Raw genomic sequence first — 21850 nt, 5'->3', positions numbered from 1 at the left:
GCCCTTCGTGCTGTATGTTAACCCATGTTTTGGACCCCGCCTCAGCTGTGGCTTCTATGCTTCCTCATTCAAGTCCAGCTGGGCTCAGCACGAAGCGTTGACATTGGGTGTCAGCATTCAACAGGAAGACCAGAGGACCCAACAGCTTTTCACAACAGTGGCAGCTGTATTTAGCCTGGTCCTGTGTTTCCTTTCTGAAACCGGAGCTCACAGGGACTTTCACTTTGATTTGCATGTTCTCTTGCCTTCTGGAGAGGGTTTCTCCCCACTTGTCTTTTTCCTTTCTGCTTTTTTCATCTTCGGAAAGAGTGAAGGCTTTGGGATTAGTGCCGGCGTGGATCAGTTCAGCTGCTAGGAACAGGGTAAGTGGCCTTCAAATACCCTTCGCTCCAAGGGATGGAATGCCGGCAAAAGAATCTTCCAGGAGGTCAAAACTCCCCCCCCCTCGATAGCATAGCTTCCTTGTAAATGCAATTTTGGAGAAGTTGTGGTAGGAGTTTAAAGGCTACTGGAGGGTGATTTACATTTGAATGGAAGAAATGAAAATTATTATTATTATTATTATTATTATTATTATTAATAATAATAATAATAATAGTAGTAGTAATAATAATGATAATAATTTATTAGACTTGTATGCCGCCTCTCTCTGAAGACTCGGAGCGGCTCACAACAATGCCATCTCCGAAAGTTAAATCTGGAGTTGACACCTCAACTGCAGAGAAGGGATCTATAAAATCCTCTGTCCTAAATGTCTTATATTGAAAATAGAATTATTTTTTGGCCAAGTGTGATTAGGCACACGAGGAATTTGTTTTTGGTGCAGATGCTCTCAGCGTACGTAAAAGAAAAAGAGACATTTGTCAAGAATCATCTGGTACAACACTTAATGATTGTCATAGGGGTCAAACAAGCAATGAGGAAACAATCAATATTAATAAAAATCTTAGGATACAAGCAACAAGTGACAGTCATACAGTCATAAATGGGAGGAAAAAACTAATAGTAATAGTAGTGCAGACTTAAAAAATAGTTTGACCGTGTTGAGGGAATTATTTCTTTAATAGAGTGATGACGTTTGGGAAAAAACTGTCCTTGTGTCTAGTTGTCTTGGTGTGCAGTGATTTGACGTTTGGAAGGTAGGAGATGAAACAGTTTATGTCCAGGATATGAGGGGTCAATAAATAGTTTCTCAGCCCTGATTTTGACTCGTGTAGTATACAGGTTCTAGATGGAAGGCAGGTTGGCAGCCATTGTTTTTTCTGCAGTTCTGATTCTCCGCTGAAGTCCGTGTCGGTCTTGTTGGGTTGCAGAACCAAACCAGACCATTATAGAGGTGCAGGTGACAGACTCAATGATTCCTCTATAGAAGGAAGTTTTTTTGCCGCCAACCTCTTCCTTAGCATTGTTCTTATTCCAAAGCAACACATTTTGAATGTCCACGCCCGTGTGGTTGGTTTTTCTGATCGTTCCTCCAATTAGAATGGCAAAACAGAAACCGAAACCTAGAAGATTGACAGCAGAAAAAGACCTCATGGTCTATCTAGTCTGCCCTTATTCTATTTCCTGTATTTTATCTTAGGATGGATATATGTTTATCCCAGGCATGTTTACATTCAGTGACTGAGGATTGACCAACCACGTCTGCTGGAAGTTTGTTCCAAGGATCTACTACTCTTTCAGTCAAATAATATTTCCTCATGTTGCTTCTGATCTTTCCCCCAACTGACCTCAGATTGTGCCCCCTTGTTCTTGTGTTCACTTTCCTATTGAAAACACTTCCTTCCTGAACCTTATTTAACCCTTTACCATATTTAAATGTTTCGATCATGTCCCCCCTTTTCCTTCTGTCCTCCAGACTCTACAGATTGAGTTCATGAAGTCTTTCCTGATACGTTTTATGCTTAAGACCTTCCACCATTTTTGTAGCCCGTCTTTGGACCTGTTCCATTTTATAAGTTGGATTTTATTTCTTTTATATATATTTTATCAATTTTATAAAGTTGTTGAAAATCATGAAACGCTCCCCAAATCTTCAATATCCGGTACCAACCGAATCAGTTATTTTCAATGAAAACTCTGCAATGCAGTTCAGATGACAAATCTTGTATATAAATTTTTTAAAAAGCGAGAAAACATTTTCTGTTTAAGGTGAGATTAGGTTTTTGAGATGCGGTTAGATAAATGGCTGGTGCGATGAGAGTGAAATCTTTTCAAAACAAGACTTCTCTTTGGGAAACTAAATGTCAAGGTTTTCATGAACTCCTTCAAAGTGTTTTCATGTATTGTGACAATTCGGTTAACACATGTTTATTCTACAATCTACAGTGGTTTTTATAAAGGGAAAGTGGCATTGATTTTTCTCTACTATGTGATGGTATGGTTCCATCTACATTTTCTTATTTATCTCTATTATATTTTTGGGAGAAAATAAATCTGTAGACCGAATAACTGAGAGGAACCATAGAATTTACAAGTTAAAAGTGGCCATGAGCATCACTTAAGGCCCGGAGTCTCCAAATTTGGCAACTTTTAGACTTGTGGATGTTTTATAAAAAATAATTTTTATTTCCGTTATATATATTTAAAAGGACATTTTCTCAATCATTACATCTTTATATTCATCAACAAAGGAAGCAGAAAGAGAAGGGAAAGACTGCACATTAACTCCTCCAACCCTGCTAACTGGAGAATTCTGGGAGTTGAAGTCCACAGGTTTAAAAGTTTCCTAGTTTGGACACCCCAGACGCTCTTCAATCAATCAGCAAGGAAAGCAGATGGACAATTCCCACAAGGTCACTATTCAACCTCTTCTTAAAAGCTCTCTGGAGATGAATTCCTCCAGAGATCGAGAACCCACAGTCTCCATAAATAGATTATGGATTAAGCCTCCGTGGGGCCTCTCTGGGAATCTCCTGGGAGGAAACAGGGCCGGAAAAGGCGGGGAAAAGCCTCCATGGGGCCTCTCTAGGAATCTCCTGGGAGGAAACAGGGCCGGAAAAGGCGGGGAAAAGCCTCCGGTGGGACCTCTCTGGGAATCTCCTGGAAGGAAACAGGGCCAGAAAAGGTGGGGAGAAGCCTCCGTGGGGCCTCTCTAGGAATCTCCTGGGAGGAAACAGGGCCTCCACCCTCCCTGTGGTTTCCCCAATCGCACACACTGTTTGCTTTTACATTGATTCCTATGGGAAAAATTGCTTCTTCTTACAAACTTTTCTACTGAAGAACCTGGTCACGGAGCGAATTAAGTTCGTAGGTAGAGGGTCCACTTACCTTCCCCCTTTCTTTCCCCCTTTCCATGCAAAAAACAAAACAACAACACCCTCCCGTTCACTGCAGAACATTTTGGCCTTCTGGAAAAAAGAGAAGAGTGGCAGATGCACCATCAGATGAAAAGGAAAAGCAGGTGAAAGACATTTACATCGTTTCCCCAGCTGAGCTCAAAAGTAATGGATCTGCCCAGGGAGAGAGTCTGCCCCAGCCCAGCCTGTCCCTTTCCTGCCCTTGACTCTTCCCCTTTCCACATTCAGTTATGCTGATTGAGTAGCACTAATATGTGAGAGGCATTTGACTGGAGGAGGTGCTAATTGTCCACTGGAATAAGGAATTGGAAGCCTTCCTCCCTGGTCAGTTCTACAGACAAAAAAGCATAGCCAGGAGCACCAGAAAGCATTGGAAGAGAGTGGTCTAGATTAATCCCTGAAGCTGTAAAGGTTGGAGAAGACAAGGAATAATCCACTGACCCTTGGCCCTGTGGATACTGAAGGTATATATATATATTTATTTTATTGATTGATTGATTTTGTCCAATACACCAGTGTTTCCCAACCTTGACAACTTGAAGATATCTGGACTTCAACTCCCAGAATTCCCCAGCCAATCCCCAACAATAAAATGAATACTGGGAGCAGAATTTAATAACACATGGAAAACTACAGGTTCTTCCTCCTTCACCTCTATCTAATTCTGAGGGGTTGTTTCCCCTTCTTTTTCAATGCTGCCACATCCAGATTCCATTGGATTTTTTTCCTGGAGTTATTTTGTTTTCATTACACCCAGTGATGGGCTGAGGATGATTAAAAGAAGCTCAACCTATCAGCTTCAAGGCATCATAAAACTCTGAGACCCAACGTTTTATAGTGGCTATTTTTTAAAATAGTGGACGCACAGAACTTTTTGAACGGATTAAAACCTCAAAGTTGGATTCCTTTGGCTTATTGATCCAGCTCTGTAAATACTGTCTTCAGTTTTTACGGTATAATTAGAAAAGTGAGTTAAAATGTGCAAAGCAATGGCTATAGGCACATGTTTTAGAAACATATGGGAAGCTTGTTCAATATTGCGCAATCGTTTAAAGGAGGAGAGAGGGCAGCCTCACTTAATGGATAAATCTTCCTGTGATTAATGGCACATCTGCCTTTTGCTTTTATGGCTATGATCCTCGTGTCCTGTCAAATGCAAATTTATTAGCACCTCCATTCTACGTATCTCCTCCTGGATGTAGGAACTTACGAAAGTATTTTGTGTGTATTCTTTGACTTACGACCACAATTGAGCTCAGAATATCTGTTGCTAAGCGAGACATTTCTTAAGTGAGCATTGTCCCATTTTATGACCTTTATTGACATAGTTATTAAGTGAAACACTGCAGTGAATAGAATAGATTAGAACAGAACAGAATAGAATAGAATAGGATAGAATAGAATAGAATTTTATTGGCCAAATGTGATTGGACGTACAAGGAATTTGTCATTGGTGCAGATGCTCTCAGCGTACATAAAAGAAAAAGAGACATTGGTCAAGAATCATGTGCTACAACACTTAATGATTGTCATAGGGGTCAAATAAGCAATGAAGAAACAATCAATATTAATAAAAATCTTAAGGACACAAGCAAGAAGTTACAGTCGTACAGTCAACATGGGAGGAAATGGGTGATAGGAACGATGAGAAAAACTAGTAGAAATAGAAGTGCAGATTTAGTAAAAAGTCTGAAAGTGTTGAGGAAATTATTTGTTTAGCAGAGTTATGGAGTTTGGGGAAAAACTCTCTTGTGTCTTATTGTCTTGATGTGCAGGGCTCTGTAGTGACGTTTTGAGGAGTTGAAAGAGTTTGTGTCCAGGATGCGAAGGGTCAGTAAGTATTTTCACGGCCCTCTTTTTGACTCGTGCAGTCTACAGGTGTCAACCTTCGCTATAATTCTGCATCATTTCTACAGACAGGTAGAAGAGAGACAGAGAGAGAGACAGACAGACAGACAAACAGACCAATAGAAGAGATAGATAGATAGATAGATAGATAGATAGATAGATAGATAGATAGATAGATAGATAGATAGATAGATAGATAGATAAACAAACATTGCAGATTTTGACAAGAGCTTCTAAATAGGTTGGATTAATTTAGGAGCCTTCAAAAGATAATGAAATGTTTCTCTTTAATTTGTTTTTTTTTAAATATAAAACCTTGCCAAATTTGCATACATTTAAATTGGGAAGGGGGACCCACAAATTATGTCCAGCTGCAATTTGCTAAGCCGTCTCCCATCTCTTAGCTACGCAGCCTTTGCCAAGAATGGAATCCCAGTTCTCTATAGATCCTCACATAAGGACAAACCATATGTCTGCAACATTGAATGTACTCCAAGATGTCTGCCTTCCCTCTGCCCAAAAGCAATAACAATTTCTGTCCACACTTTAAATTGAGATTATTGACAAATGTACAATCTATTCTGGGCATTCAAGCTTTACATTTGTCCAGGCAGGCATTCAGACAGCTGCCACGTTGGCAAATGTATCATTTGTTGCCAAACTTAACTTCAAAAAAGGGCCTTCAAATGCAGGAGACCATCTGAGCTCTTGAGCTTTGATTCCTGCAATTTGTGTTGCTGGAAATTTACCTGTTAGAAAGACAGGGATTTGCCTCAAGGGCAGAATATATATCATGCAAATGAACTGCTTTGCAAAACAACAACAACAACAAATAAACAAGTCTGATTCTGAGGGAAGAAAATTAAGTCCTGAGTTATTGTTTAATAATGTGAAAATACACAATTTTGTTGATGGTGGGGGCATATCAAAAAACTAATTAGAAAGTGGGGGCTGCCAAAAAAATAAAATAAAAATGTTTTAGCCATGCTCCTTTTTTTAAACCTCTGTTATGTGTGACAAATATAAAAAAGGGGAGCAGAATTTTGTTTGCACAAAACAATTATTGGGAATTTTTTATTTACAGTATTTCCTTGCTACCTGCCATCATCCCTAGTGATAAGCAACAAGAATTGCACAGAGGCAGCAAAGGACAATCTAAATATGAGGAGCCACACACGACACACAGTGGAAATGTTATTGGTGGCTGCCAGTGAGGTTGCCCCAGGAGGCTTGTTTTTGGATTGAATTTTTTTTTTAATTAAAAGAGAGCGTTAAATGGGAAATTTAACGTGCTTCGAGCAAGCTGCCTTCGTCATTACATTAAAGAAAGATTGCAAAGGCCACAGCTCCCTGCTTGGCTAAGCATCACCTGCCCAACCAATATGGTGCAAATTAAGCTTGGATTGGAGAGAGAACCCTGGGAATTAATGGCAGGGGCAGAAGGCATTCTCATTGGTTGGGACTCTGGCAAATAAGCACCAACACTCCGCAGTCTGCATGGGTTGCTGATCAGCTTCCGGTCACAATTCAAAGTGTTGGTTATGACCTATAAAGCCCTTCATGGCATCAGACCAGAATACCTTAGGGACCGCCTTCTGCTGCATGAATCCCAGCGACCGGTTAGGTCCCACAGAGTCGGCCTTCTCCGGGTCCCGTCGACTAAACAATGCCATCTGGCAAGACCCAGGGGAAGAGCCTTCTCTGTGGCGGCCCCTGGAATCAACTCCCCCCAGAGATCAGGACTGCCCCCACCCTCCTTGCCTTTCCAAACTGCTAAAAACCCACCTCTGCCACCAAGCATGGGGAAATTGATTCCCCCTGGCCGTTCCGTTTTATGTATGGTATGTATGGTTTATTTGGGATGTATGACTGTTTTTATATTAAGGGTTTTAACCGTTTTAATCAGTGGATTTGTACGGGGTTTTGCTGTTGTGAGCCGCTCTGAGTCTTCGGAGAGGGACGGCATACAAATCTAATAAATACTACTACTACTACTACTACTACTACTACTACTACTACTACTACTAATCCTTTTACTGGCGAGGTTACTTTTATGGCGAGGTTAATAATAATAATCCTTTTACTGGCGAGGCTTCCCGCCGTTGCCATCTTGAGAATGGGCAAGCCTTCGCCATGGCAACCATTTTGGAATCATAATATATACCACACTGTAAAAATTCAAACTCTGTCCATCCTTGGAAAGATGGCAACAAATAAATGCTTTCAGATTTTCACCAACTGGACAGGGGAGGGGATGGTAAACAGCTTTATGAAGGGGAAAATAGACCAGGGTAAGCAAGACATTTCTTAAGTGAGCATTTTCCCATTTTATGACCTTTATTGACATAGTTATTAAGTGAAACACTGCAGTGAATAGAATACATTAGAATAGAACAGAACAGAACAGAATTTTATTGGCCAAGTGTGATTGGACACACAAGGAATTTGTCTTTGGTGCAGATGCTCTCAGCGTACATAAAAGAGACATTGGTCAAGAATCATGTGCTACAACACTTAATGATTGTCACAGGGGTCAACTAAGCAATGAAGAAACAATCAATATTAATAAAAATCTTAGGATACAAGCAACAAGTGACAGTCACACAGTCCTAAGTGGGAGGGAAAGGATGATAAGAATGATGATTAAAAAAACCTAGTAGAATAGAAGTGCAGATTTAGTAAAAAGTCTGACAGTGTTGAGGGAATTGTTTGTTTAGCAGAGTGAGGGTGTTTGGTAAAAAACTGTTCTTGTGTCTAGTTGTCTTGGTGTGGTGTGCTCTGTAGCAAAGTTTTGAGGGCCAGAGTTGAAACAGTTTGTGTCCAGGATGCGAGGGGTCAGTCAATATTTCCCCCGCCCTCTTTTTGACTCGTGCAGTCTACTGGTCCTCAAGGGAAGAAGGCCGGTGGGCAGCCATTGTTTCTTCTGCAGTTCTGATTCTCCTCTGGAGTCGGTGTCGGTCCTGTGTTGGTCCTTGTTCCCCTTTCTTTCCATTCAACATTCATGTCTGGGGTTTAGGGGAAAACCCCACCTGGCTCTGGAGCATTGTATCAGTGTGCATACATATCCATATACACACATGACCATGTGCGACGGTTGAATAAAACGAATGCCTCCAATGCTATACATTGTTAACAGATGGCGGCACTGACATGCCAAAAACCTTTTAGCATCTGTTCTTCTCCTTCATTTGCCAGGAGCTTAGTGTGAGAAAAAGCTGCATTGCTCTCGTTTGTGAAATCGAAGCTTGCGGCGGGTGGCGGTCAGTTCATTTTGAACAACCTGTTGAGATCAAAGTTTTGACTGGTGGAGAGGTCCTTTGGCTAGAGGTCACTGAGGAATGCAGGCTGCTTTGGCTGTTTCCCCCACACACTGAGACTGAGAGCGGTCAATCAGGGCAGCCTGGTCTTCCCAAATAGGGGATGGAGCATCCTGCTTCTGCTTTCGCCTTTCGGACAGGAGTGGGAAGCCAGCCGGTTCGGGAGAACTGGCAGTGGAAATTTTGATTAGTCCAGAGAAGGGGCAAATACCACTTCTGGCTGGACCCAGAGAGAGGTGGGAATGGAGATTGTGCAGTATCCTTCCCCCAAGAGTGGGGGTTTTGCAATATCCTTCCCCCTGGAATGGACAAGCAGCAGATCGCTCCAAATCTTGCAATGAGTGTCCAGCTGGCCATTTTGCAGAAACACATTGTTTACCTTCTCGATGCTGCCAAGTGGTGGAAGGTTTGCGCAAGGCAGATTCCTTGCAGGCTGATGGCCGAGATGGGAGCTGAAATTTGCCAGCAATTACCATGCCATAAGAATGAAAATGAGAAATTTCTCCACGGTACCACGACGACCAAAGTGACATATGGTCCCATCATTCTGAAATGAAACATCAGTCCAGGAGATGTCATCAGAAAACTTCGCTTGGGAAAATTGGACAAAAGTCCCAGCTTTGCCAGGAAAAACTCACGGTTACAAGCGTTTGAAAGAAGGATTAAGCAGAGCTTGGACGCACAAGAAGGACACCAGCAGTGAAGTTGAATCTCATACCTTGCACACCATGGAGTCTGGACTTCATGCTATGTGGCTTCCACCTGTTTCGGGCTATGGTTTTAACTTACCTCACTACTGTTTCACTTCCCACCATGCGGTGTAGATGTGGGCATGCGCGCATACACACTGCTGAAAATAATAATAATAATAATAATAATAATAATAACAACAACAACAACAACAACAACAACAACAACTTCCGACTTCAGACTGACCGAATTCTGAAGCATAACACACTAGACATCCTGATTGTGGAGAAAAAGAAAGTATGGATCATCGACATCGCAATCCCAGGAGACAGCAGAATTGAGGAGAAGCAGATAGAGAAATTAGTCAAATATGAAGATCTAAAAATCGAGCTGCAACGACTCTGGCATAAGCCAGTGAAAGTGGTCCCAGTGGTACTTGGCACACTGGGCCCAGCACCAAAGGATCTCAGCGGACATTTGAAAACCATCGGAACTGACAAAATCTCCATCTGTCAATTGCAAAAGGCCGCTTGACTGGGACCGGCAAACATAATTCACCGCTACATCACGCAGTCCTGGGTGCTTGGGAAGCACCCGACTGGGGATGAAATACGAAATCCAACATAGTGATCTCGTTTGCTGTGTTGTACTGACATAATAATAATAACAACAACAACAACAACAACAACAACAACAATAATTTCAATGGTTTTCAAATGTCTGCTGAGATCCTTTGGCACTGTGCCCAGCATGCCAAGGACCCCTGGGGCCACTTTCACTGGCTTCTGCCGAAAATCGAGCTGCAACGAGTCCTTATCATGAGCATCTTTCGTTTAAACACCTAATGAAAGCGCCAGAGTCACTAAAGAGTTTGATGGTTGGGAAAATTGGCGAGAAGAGAAAAAGAGGCCAACAGAAGCTAGATATCATTAGTGATGAAATGACCCAAAAGGACAAGCATTAAAAGAATTCAGTGAAGTAATTACGGACACTCAGTTCTGGCAAAATGATGTCCGTCGGGTCATGAAAAGTTGGAAGCGACAAAACAACAACATCCACCACCATATTTTAGCCATTACTCATCCAGCTGGTACATAATCGTCTGAAAGATCCCAGACTGGTGCAGCTCTACAAGTATGTGCATGTAATGCGGTTACCACTTTCCAGACTGCCAAAATCTGGATGAATTAGAGAAAGGACGACAGAAAAGTCTACCGCTTTTCAAGTGAAATTTAAAACATTTTACAGTGGTGCCTCTACCTACGAACGCTTCTACTTATGAACTTTTTCAGATAAGAACCAGGTGTTCAAGATTTTTTTGCCTCTTCTCAAGAACCATTTTCCACTTGTAAACCCCAGCCTCCGAAACTGTAACCAGAAAAGGCAGGGAGAAGCCTCCGTGGGGCCTCTCTAGGAAACTCCTGGAAGGAAACAGAGCCTAAAAAGGCAGAGAGAAGCTTCTGTGGGGCCTCTCTAGGAATCTCCTGTGAGGAAACAGGGCCGGAAAAGGCAGGAGAAGCCTCTATGGGGCCTCTCTAGGAATCTTCTGGGAGGAAACAGGGCCGGAAAAGGCGGGGAGAAGCCTCTGTGGGACCTCCCTAGGAATCTCCTGGGAGGAAACAGGGCCTCCACCCTCCCTGTGGTTTCCCCAATCGCACACATTATTTGCTTTTACATTGATCCCTATGGGAAAAATTGCTTCTTCTTACAAACTTTTCTACTTAAGAACCTGGTCATGGAATGAATTACGTTCTTAAGTAGAGGGACCACTGTAACTCCATTTTCCCGTGCCAATTTAAATCTGCTTTCACTGTGTGTTTTATCAATAAAGAGTGTGACTCTTTGAGTCAGGGGGTTTTCTCGGAGGGCCCTGCACAGAACAGTGGTTAGTATCTTTCCCGCTCATGCAACCACCCCTCCCCAATTCCCACCGTACTATTCTACCCAAAATGTCACCCCTGGCCACAGCCATCATCTCTGCTCTACTGGGGGTATGTTAGTTTGCCATTCCTCACCCAGAAATGCAAAATATGCCTTTCCAATCAATATTATTTCTGAGAGGTGGTTTTATGCCACTCAGCCAGTAATCAGATCCAGCTGATAACTAACTGCCTGGAGTAACTGGGACGTGGTATCTGCCTTCCAGCTGCAAGAGATTAGCAAAACCTTCTCTTTTGTTTTGTCTTCTCCTGCAAAGTATGATTGGACTTTCTTTGCTTGATCCACCGTTTGTGGTTCATGAAGTGGACTTAGGCCTCTTCTTACTGCTTGATTTTTTAAAAAGTTATTTAATTGGCTGCTGGGAATCAAATATTGACATGGGATTAATTTAAACCAGGAGTAGCTCTTTCCCCTAAGGCCAGACTTACCTTTAAGAAGAGCAAGGCAGGTGGCAAACTGAGGCCATATTTCCTCCAGCTGACCTCTTGATTTGTGTTTAATTATAGTTTTTTTAAAAAAGTTTGGCCATGCCAATAAATTGTTTTATTTATGCTGAGGGATTGTGAGGGGCTTTAGAAGAATTAACTCTCAGATTGTGCACGAGCTACCTATTTAGGCATTTACTACAATATACACTCAGTGAAGGGCTACCAAAATTTTTGCTACCAGGCTGTGGGCGTGGGTTGTGCATTTTCTTTCAACATCTTTCAGTGCAAATTGGGGGCTCTGGGGTGGGGCTCCAATTTGGCTACCCCACTGCCTCCCCCCTTCTCCAGGCAATAGCCCACCCCTGTATACACTGCTCAAAAAAATAAAATAAAGGAAACACATTAAACAACACAATATAACTGCAAGGAAATCAAACTTCTGTGAAATCAAACGGTTCACTTAGGAAGCAACACTGATGGACAATCAATTTCACTTGCTGTTGTGCACATTCAACTTTGTACAGAACAAAGGATTCAAGGAGAATATTTCATTCACTCAGATCTAGGATGGGTTCCCGTTATTTTTTTGAGGAATATAAAATATACCCTGCTCAAAAAATAAAGAGAATGCTTAAACAACACAATATAACTGCAAGGAAATCAAACTTCTGTGAAATCAAACTGTCCACTTAGGAAGCAACACTGATTGACAGTCAATTTCACCTGCTGTGGTGCACATTCCACTTTGTACAGAACAAAGGATTCAAGGAGAATATTTAGTGTTCCCTTTATTTTTTTGAGCAGTGTATATTGAGAGCATCTTGCTTCAAGTCCTGTAGCTGTCTTGTTTGTTTGTTGGCTTGTTTGTTTGTTGGCTTGTTTGTTCGTTCGTCTGTCCGTCCGTCCATCCATCCATCCATCCATCCATTCATACTTCTATGCTGCCCAATCCCATAAAATTACAATAACAATAGCAATAAAAAGAAGTCAAGGAAAAAACAAGCAATTACTAAAATATAAATTAAAACTTAAAAACAGTTAAAGAACACAAATAATAATAATAATAATAATAATAATAATAATAATAATAATAATAATTTATTAGATTTGTATGTCGTCCCTCTCCGCAGTAATGAACTCAATCTGTATAGTCTGGAGGGCAGAAGGGAAACATTTAAATATGTTAAAGGGTTAAATGAGATCCAGGAGGGGAGAGTTTTTCATAGGAAAGTGAACACAGGAACAAGGGGGCACAATCTGAAGTTAGTTGGGGGAAAGATCAAAAGCAACATGAGAAAATATTATTTTACTGAAAGAGTAGTAGATGCTTGGAACAAACTGCCTGCAGACGTAGTTGGTCAATCCACAGTAACTGAATTTAAACCTGCCTAGGATAAACACATATCCATCCTAAGATAAAAATACAGGAAATAGTATAAGGGCAGACTAGATGGACCATGAGGTCTTTTTCTGCTGTCAATCTTCTAGGTTTCTACTGCTCATTCATACCAACTTCAGGGGACAGTGCTTTAAAAAGGGAAAAAAGCAATTGCCCCTTGGCATCTCTGGCTGCTTTGATTGACACTCAGCCTTGCTCGTTTCCTCTAGTTTCTCCTGCAATTTCCTGCCAATAAACTCTCCTGGCCCAAAGGGTAGGGTCAGTGGGACATGGCCACCAAGAGATAACAATGCAATAATATTGCACTGAAATGGTCCTGCCTTCCTACTAATTGGCAACCTCCCTTCTGTGCTAAGGACAACTCAGTCAGCAAGGGTTATGGGGTGGGGGGGCTTGCCATCCTGCAATACATCCCCCCCACCCACCAGTGAGAAGCTGTGCAGGGTTTATCTGCAAAACGAGGAGGGGGTGATGTCATCCCGCCTTGGAAAAAACAAGAGTGAAATGAAAAAGGGAGCAACGGCGAGTAACCCTGCACTTCTGCCTTTAGCAGCGAGGAAAGCCTGGCGCGCGAATGGTTAACGGGCTCGCTTGCCTGTCCCAATAAATATCCTGCGGGGAGAACTTGACTCCTTTGCGCAAATAGGAAACTTATTCGATTTCGCGAGCCTACGAGCCCTCCAAGTTTGGGCTCAATCCACACTTGGAAACTAACACTCACACACTCACCCACACACCCCACGTCCCTGTTGCCGGCTGCCTCGGGACGGAAGGAGGGAGCGAGAAAGCCAAGGAGAAGAGGGGAGGGTTGCTGGAAGCGCAGAGGGGGGGGGGCGCAAGGAGGGAAGCGCAGCGCCAGCCGCTTTTGCCCAAAGCCGAATTCGCCCCGGGCGCAGCGTCGTGGCTTCTGCGCCCTCTTTTGTTCCAGATGCACTGAATCCCCGCGCGTGGGCCTCGTCCTTCTCCCCTGGTTGCCTGCCGTTGGTGGGAAGAGGGGAAAAGGCTGGCGAGGTGGAGGGGTTAAACCCCGCCAGCGTTTCCCCGTCATGAGACGAAGCCTTTGCGCCCCCAGAGCTGTGGCAAGCAGCGTGATGCAGCTCCCGTCGTTGTCAGCCGGTCTCCAAAGTCTGTGCCATTAGTTTAGCAGAAGAAGAAGGGGGGAAGTGGGGGATATTCTTGGGTGGTTCTGGTTCCCGACACTAATTGCTGAAAGGGAAATGCTAAATGATTCAGCTCCATCGGCAACTGGGGGTTGACAGCATCTCTCGTGGGACTCCAACGTCTGGACGCGTCGCCTTCCTTCCAGCGCCGGCGGGAAAGCTGCAGCTTGTAAGTTTTACTCTCCTTCTGCCTCTGTCCGTCTGTCCGTCTGTCTCCCCCCCCCCTCATGTGAATAGGGAAAGGAGGCGTAGAGGGAGATGGAGAGCCCAAATCCTACCTAGCTTCAGAGATGATGCTCGGGTTGCCAGTTCTTGTGCGGCGGCTACCTGGCTGCGTGGCAAAGGGTTTTGCGCGCTTGCCGCTGCTGTGCCAACAGACAGATTTAAATTATGGGGTGATTCCTGGCAGGCGGCTGCAGTCACCAGGAATTCGCTTGGCGATCCGGCACTGTTGTTTCGTTCTGGAGGAGCCAATGAATGGGGAACAGTAGAACCAAAGGTACCGTGACCAGATGATGGGAGGATTTTGCACAAGGAATTTTCTGGGACAAGTTACTTTTCCTGGTTTGGTTTTGTTCTGTTTTTTTAATGGGGGCGGGGCGGGTGGGGGGGCAAGGGGGGGCAGGGATAAAACCAAGAGAAAGGTGGCGATCTCCTTAATCCAGGATGACAGTAGCATCTTGGATACTGTGGGTGTGCTTGGCAGCCGGAGTTGTTGCCAGAGAGGATGGTACCTGGTGTATATAAAACCAGTCTGGAGCTGCGTTTTTGCCTGCTTGGTTTAATTTCTTTCCTCAGTTTGTGTGCTGGATGTCTCAGGCTGTTTTTAAACTCTCCCTCTCTCTTGTCCAAGGGTTGGCCAGTATATTCATTCATGCCCCCCCCCCCTCTCCTGCTTTCTCTCCCCCCCCAACCCCCCCCCCAACCCTGCTCTTTTCCTTTCTTGACCAATTCAACACAGGGGATACCACTCTTCCCCTCTTTCAAAACTTGTAATCCTTTTGCAAACCCCTGCCTTTGATCCTTAGGCTGGAAAATGACCAGATATCAAAACTTAAATGCACAACGATAGGGATTAACAGTCCCCTTGAAAAGCTATTTAAGAAAAGCTTGTTTGAAATGCCTCCAAATCATGAAAGTTCCTCATTTTGCAAACATGCTTATTTTATTTCATTTATCTATTTGTTTGTTTTGTCAAGTATGTTTTGGTGGTATACAAAGATATAATAATATTTATATACATGATACAGTGGTACCTCTACCTAAGAACACCTCTACTTATGAACTTTTCTAGATAAGAAGCGGGTGTTCAAGATTTTTTCTTTGCCTCTTCTCAAGAACCATTTTCCACTTACAAACCCAAGCCTCCGGAAAAGGCAGAGAGAAGCCTCTGTGGGACCTCTCTAGGAATCTCCTGGGAGGAAACAGGGCCAGAAAAGGTGAGGAGAAGCCTCCGGTGGGACCTCTCTGGGAATCTCCTGGGAGGAAACAGGGCCAGAAAAGGTGGGGAGAGGCCTCCGTGGGGCCTCTCTAGAAATCTCCTGGGAGAAAACAGGGCCTCCAGCCTCGCCGTGGTTTCCCCAATCGTACACATTATTTGCTTTTACATTGATTCCTATGGGAAAAATTGCTTCTTCTTACAAACTTTTCTACTTAAGAACCTGGCCACGGAACAAATTAAGTTCGTAAGTAGAGGGACCACTGTATTTATATACATGGTACTAGTAAAAGAGAAACATTAGGACAGGGGACGGAAGGCACTCTGGTGCACTTACTGACCTCTTGGGAATCGGGAGAGGTCAACAGTCTCAGGGTAAAGTTTTGGGGGCTAGGTGATGAATCTGGATGCTGCCACATTTGTCTTATTTTCCAAATGGTTCATTCAATCTATTTTCATACGCAGGTATAGGTAATTCTTGACTTATAACAGTTCACTTGGTAACCATTCAAAGTTGCGATGGCACTGGAAAAAAGTGACTTTTGACTCTTTTTCGACACTTGCGGTGTCGTGTAACGTCCCCACGAATCAAAATTTCAAACGCTTGGCAACTGACTTTTCCTCCCACTCAGGACTGTGTGACTGTCACTTGTTGCTTGTGTCCTAAGATTTTTATGAATATTGATTGTTTCTTCATTGCTTATTTGACCCCTATGACCATCATTCAGTGTTGTAGCACGTGATTATTGACCAATGTCTCTGTTTCTTTTATGTACGCTGAGAGCATCTGCACCAAAGACAAATCCCTTGTGTGTCCAATCACACTTGGCCAATAGAATTCTATTCTGTTCTGTTCTATTCTATATCTTCTAATTCTGCTTTTGTTCTTGTGGAATGGAATGGAGAGCACGAAGGTTCTTCAGTTCCCTCTGTTTAGGGGTTTGGGGCAACCCAGGAGACCACAACTATGATAGAGATTGTCCGTAGCCTCCCTTCCTAAATGTCAGCCTCCTCTCCTCCCTAAATCAGTTGATGAACTGAGTAGAAAGGTTCTTCTAGTCTCCTCGAATGGCAAAGAAGAGAAAGACCTTTGTTTTTCCCATAAGAAGCATCTGAATGCAGGGAGAGAGCTCAGGTCAGATCAATGGAATCAATGAGATTGATTCCATAATCAACTTAAGCACGTTGTACAAATGCTGTTTGTGACTTTCAAACCTGACAGGTCACAGCATTGGGTCGAGTGGTGTGATCAGTGATGGGCTCCTACAGGTATGGTCAGGTACGCAGTAGCGGTAGGTGACTGCTGATGACATCACTTCCTGGGGCCACCATCGTTTTTTTTAAAAAAAAAAATTCTTTTCCCCCCTTTTCTGCTCTGGGATGTTTTTCCTATCGCAGTAAATGAGGTTGAATGTGTATAATTTTAGAAGAGCTGTGCGTGTGTGTGTGTACCTACATATACAGTTTATATATTAGATAATGTATATTTTTGTGTGCCTGTGTGTTATGTACACATGGCATATGGATCACATATAATCAACTCCCCCTGGAGATCAGAACTGCCCCCACCCTCCTTGTCATGTGACTGGAGAGGAGGGGCTTGCCGGCCATGTGACCAGGTGGGAGTGGCTTGAACAATCATCATCGTTCAAGTGAACTGTTAAATCCTTGATTTACAACCTCACCAGTGTTGCTCTCCGGGGTGACAATTTGCTTCGCGTTTCCCGCGCTCTCCTTCCTGGGTCGCCCCCCCGTCTCAGGCTGGGTATCTAGGCGAACGGGTGCCGATCAGCTGTTGAGAAAAGAAGGGAGAGGAATTGGGTCCCCTGCAACACCTGTTGGTGCTGGTCTCCCTGCTGCTTTCCGAGGAGGAGGAGGAGGGTGGGAGGGTGGGGATGGTCAGCTAGAGCTGGGCACACAGCTATCATTTCCACCAGCGGAACTGCGTTCCACCCCGTCCTGCCTGCTGGCCACCCCTGGCAACAGCTCACCTGCCAGCAAATATGCCATAGGTTCACCATCACTGGCCTAGTATACCCAAATATGGGGTGGAGTGGGTGGAGCCAGTCAGAAGTGTGATTTTGCTAGAGGGTCGCCCAAACCCGGCAAAGCCAGAGCAACCCACCCCTGCACCTATCTGATGAACCTGGGAAAGAATAAGCTGTGAGAGCAGCTTGTACAATTTGCAGGGTAGAAAGAGGCCAACTTCATTGAACCCAAACCCTCCCATTCTGGGACAGCAGAGAGAGACGCTCCTTAAGTGACTGGCTGTTCAACTGATGCCGTCTCTTCCAAGCACTTGTCTGTAGAAGAGTGATCGAGGTTTTGCCATCAGAGCATTTTGCTAACATAGCGTAGAATACGGCTGGAAGTGACCCGTAATTTATAGAGGCGACGATATATTAGAGATTCAGAAGTTTTCATCAACCTTCCCGGACAGATTCACTCTCTATTGATTCAGATGTGTCAGCAATCAATTGAAATTCATGATGGGTCCGGGATGCAAACTAGAAAGTCACGTGTAAAAAACCCTATTAGCGGAAGATCTCCTCATAGTGATCAGGACTTTTCACTGTTTCCCTCCTGGCTTTATTATTATTTCCTTTGTTAGGGTTAAATATATTCTGTGTTCTAGACAAATGTCTTTCCCGACCTTGGCAGCCTGGTCTTGAGCCTGTGTCAAATGCCCACCACCCCAGACACACCAATCACGACCATGCCCACCCCACAAGACTCTGAGGTCAAACATCACCCTCATGCCACCCTCAATGAAATCAAGTTTGACACCCCTGCCCAGGGGTGGGCAGCAAGCAGGATGGGGTGGAACACAGTTCCACCAGTGGAAATGAAGGTGCATGCACAGCTCCAGCTGATTGGCAGCTGTCACTCCTTTTTTTCCCTTCTGCTGCTGCTGCTGTGTCTGCGCTCCTTGCTTTTTTCCTCTTTCCTCCTCCCTGGCCTCAGATGAGCTTCCCTCTCTCCTGCCCGGCTCCCCTCCAGCCTCACGCGGCCACCTCCCGCCTGAGGTGCAAGCAGAAGGCCTGGGTGGAAGCGGTGCTAGGAGCATTGATGCTTCTGGCGGCACACGTTCGCCTATCTACCCAGCCTAAGGTGGGGGGCCGACCCAGGAAGGACAGTGCCGGAAACGTGAAGCAAATTGTCACCCCAGCGAGCGACACTGGTGAGGTTGTAAGTCGCGGACTTAACAGTTCGCTTGAACGATGAGGATCGTTCAAACCACTCCCACCTGGTCACATGGCTGGCAAGCTACTCCTATCTAGTCATATGACCATTAAGCCACACCCATAAAATAAGCCACACCCACAGATTACACCCACCCATGACTGCCCCTGCCCTACGTTCATTGGAAACTGCAGTTTCTCAAGCTCTCCCTGCTATGCCACCAATGTTTCAGAAATGCCTTACATATCTCCATGACCAGTCAGGCTAGTTTAAATAGACCTGGTTTAATGCATTGGTGTACAACATGAGCTTCAGGAATGCCTGCATTTTTATTTATTTATTTCTAAAACAGACAGGTGCGGTAGTTTCCTTTTGCTCTCTGGATACGTAATGGAGAAAGTGCCATTCAGCCTATAACGTTCCCTTTCTGCACTATTTTTACCTTTTCCTCCTATTCCTCTGTGTGTTTATTTAGCTCCGTCTCGTGGGCTTAGTACTAGAGGGATGTTTAACACTATGTTGCCTTAATCTCTCTTACAAAGGGGGAATGAGGTTGCTTTCTTTTCCTTCTTTTTGAAATCAGTGTTGATCAAAATCCCATTAGAGATCCAGGCAGGAGCCTGGATACGAAGCATAAACCAATTTTTAACACACCAGCTTCTTTTGCATTGAGTAAAGATTTGCTTCTCCCTCGGCAAAGACCACTAAAAGCTGTAGTTCTCTTTCCCATTTGCTCTATACATTATTGATATATGGAGACACTCGGATTCCTGGGGGGGGGGAAAAAGTATTGAATCTGTTATGTGATGTAGTTTCTATTTTAGCCAAATGTATTCAATGAAGCAGCTACAAATTGCCACCTACTTTGTTAGTACGGCAGGAATTTAACAGAAATGGAACCAAATATACGATGCCCAAAAGTGCCCACATGGGTAGGGTTGCAAGTGTCTGTGATGTTTTCATTGATGCTCATGTGAGCCATGCTACATAGCACACGTTTATTTGTTTTATTTATTTGTTTGTTTGTTTGTTTGTTTTTGTCAAGTGCAGCTTGGAAGTGTGAAAAGATATAATAATATTCATATACATGACACTAGTAAGAGAGAAACATTAGGACAGGGGATGGAAGGCACGCTGGTGCACTTATCCACGCCCCTTACTGACCTCTTAGGAATCGGGAGAGGTCAACAGTGGACAGTCTAAGGGTAAAGTTTTGGGGGTTAGGTGATGATACTACAGAGTCAGGAAGTGAGTTCCATGCATCAACTCCTCGGTTACTAAAGTCGTATTTCCTGCAGTCGAGTTTGGAGCGGTTTACATTAAGTTTGTATCTGTTGTGTGCTCGTGTGTTGTTGTGGTTGAAGCTGAAGTAGTCGTCAGCAGGAAGGAAGTTGTAGCAGATGATTTTATGGGATATGCTTAGATCGTGTTTAAAATGACGTAGTTCTAAGCTTTCTAAACCTAGGATTGTAAATTTAGTTGTGTAGAGTATTCTGTTGCGAGTGGAGGAGTGGAGGGCTCTATCTAAGAACGCCTCTAATTTTCTAGAGAAGAACCGGGTGTTCAAGATTTTTTTGCCTCTTCTCAAGAACAATTTTCCACTTACAAACCCCAGCCTCCGAAACTGTAACCGGAAAAGGCAGGGAGAAGCCTCCGTGGGGCCTCTCTAGGAATCTCCTGGGAGGAAACAGGGCCGGAAAAGGCAGGAGAAGCCTCCGTGGGGCCTCTCTAGGAATCTCCCGGGAGGAAACAGGGCCGGAAAAGGCGGGGGGAAGCCTCCATGGGGCCTCTCTAGGAATCTCCTGGGAGGAAACAGGGCCGGAAAAGATAGGGAGAAGCCTCCGTGGGGCCTCTCTAGGAATCTCCTGGGAGGAAACAGGACCTCCACCCTCCCTGTGGTTTCCCCAATCGCACACATTATTTGCTTTTACTTTGATTCCAATGGGAAAAATTGCTTCTTCTTACAAACTTTTCTACTTAAGAACCTGGTCACAGAACGAATTAAGTTTGTAAGTAGAGGGACCACTGTATGCTGATTATTTGTCACTTCTTCCTTCACATTTGGCTCTTCTGAGGTGGCTATTTGAGGTCATCACAAATCAAAATTTGACGTGATGTTTATTTGTTGGTTTCACAACACGGAGGTGCTACTTGAAAGTCCAATGCCCTCGTGTTCAGACGACAAGAGCAACAGCCACATAAAAACCAGCAAATGTGATGAAGGAAGTGCTGTTGCATTATCCCGCTTGAGTCGTTACTATATTGTGCAAATCCTGGCTGGAATGGCTGCTGTGGAGTCAATCGTAAACATGGCATTTTTAAAAATCATTCATTGACCAGCAGTAAAACTCAAGGGAGGTTTCCGGTGTGCCTTGCAATGAATTCATGAATGCTTCTTATTTCCCCATAGGGAAATTCTCCAATGTTCAGTTTTGGTGTAATTTTTTTCCCGCCTCAGCAAACTCTTCCTTCCCACTTGAAATGACAAGAATTTGGAAACAAAGGCAGTGCAAATCGTTTGGAATATTGTGAATAATTCATTACAGTGAGATTCGCTGTATTTCAGCCACCAAATGCCCACGTACAAATTGCAATTTTACCATATCCATTATTCAACGTGTTTAGATGAAATATTCATGGCATTTGTAGGCTGGATGCAAAGCGAGCCCTTTTTTTAGGGTTGGGTGGAGAAGGAACTTGACAAAGGCTCTAAGTTATTTGATTTTGAGCAAAGTTGCAGTCGATCCACACAATTGAATTAAACTTCCGATTTTGCAGAGGCTCCCCTTGCTGGTAAACCCCACCCCCAGGTTTCTGTTGCCAGCAAAGTGTCCGTTTTTTGCGCTGCTGAGATTCCCCTGCAGCATCGCAAAAACACGGAGGCCCGGAGGTGGGGTTTCTTCCCATGGGGGGGGAGCCTCAGGGGAATCCCAGCAGCGCAAAAACGGGCTCTTCAGCTGGCAAAAGGGGTGAATTTTGGCCTTGCACGCATTAATCGCTTTCCCATTGATTCCTATGGGAAACATTGTTTTGTCATACGATCTTTTCACCTTACGAACCTCGTCCTGAACCAATTAAATTCGTAAAGGTATCACTTTACTAAAAAGATTCTTTAAATTCTAACTTTAAAAAAATAATAAGACAAGT

At 43.9% G+C, this 21850-nt stretch overlaps 1 protein-coding gene across 2 annotated transcripts in view; it reads left to right on the top strand.

Annotated features, from left to right (window-relative positions):
* The first annotated feature begins 317 nt into the window (after positions 1–317).
* ARHGAP24 (Rho GTPase activating protein 24) overlaps positions 318–21850 on the top strand; it is a 220674-nt gene continuing 199141 nt past the window's right edge. The window contains exon 1 of one of the 2 annotated variants that reach the window (XM_070758057.1): positions 318–362. The gene's annotated coding sequence lies outside the window, so the exon portion shown is untranslated. Of the gene's footprint in view, positions 363–13748; positions 14252–21850 lie in introns of those variants that run through there. The other variant, XM_070758058.1, reaches the window with a different exon arrangement.

This window comes from Erythrolamprus reginae, chromosome 7 (assembly GCF_031021105.1).
Source record: "Erythrolamprus reginae isolate rEryReg1 chromosome 7, rEryReg1.hap1, whole genome shotgun sequence".
Classification (NCBI taxonomy): domain Eukaryota; kingdom Metazoa; phylum Chordata; class Lepidosauria; order Squamata; family Dipsadidae; genus Erythrolamprus; species Erythrolamprus reginae.
Note: the sequence above shows the minus strand (reverse complement) of the source record. Positions and strands in the feature narration are given on the sequence as shown.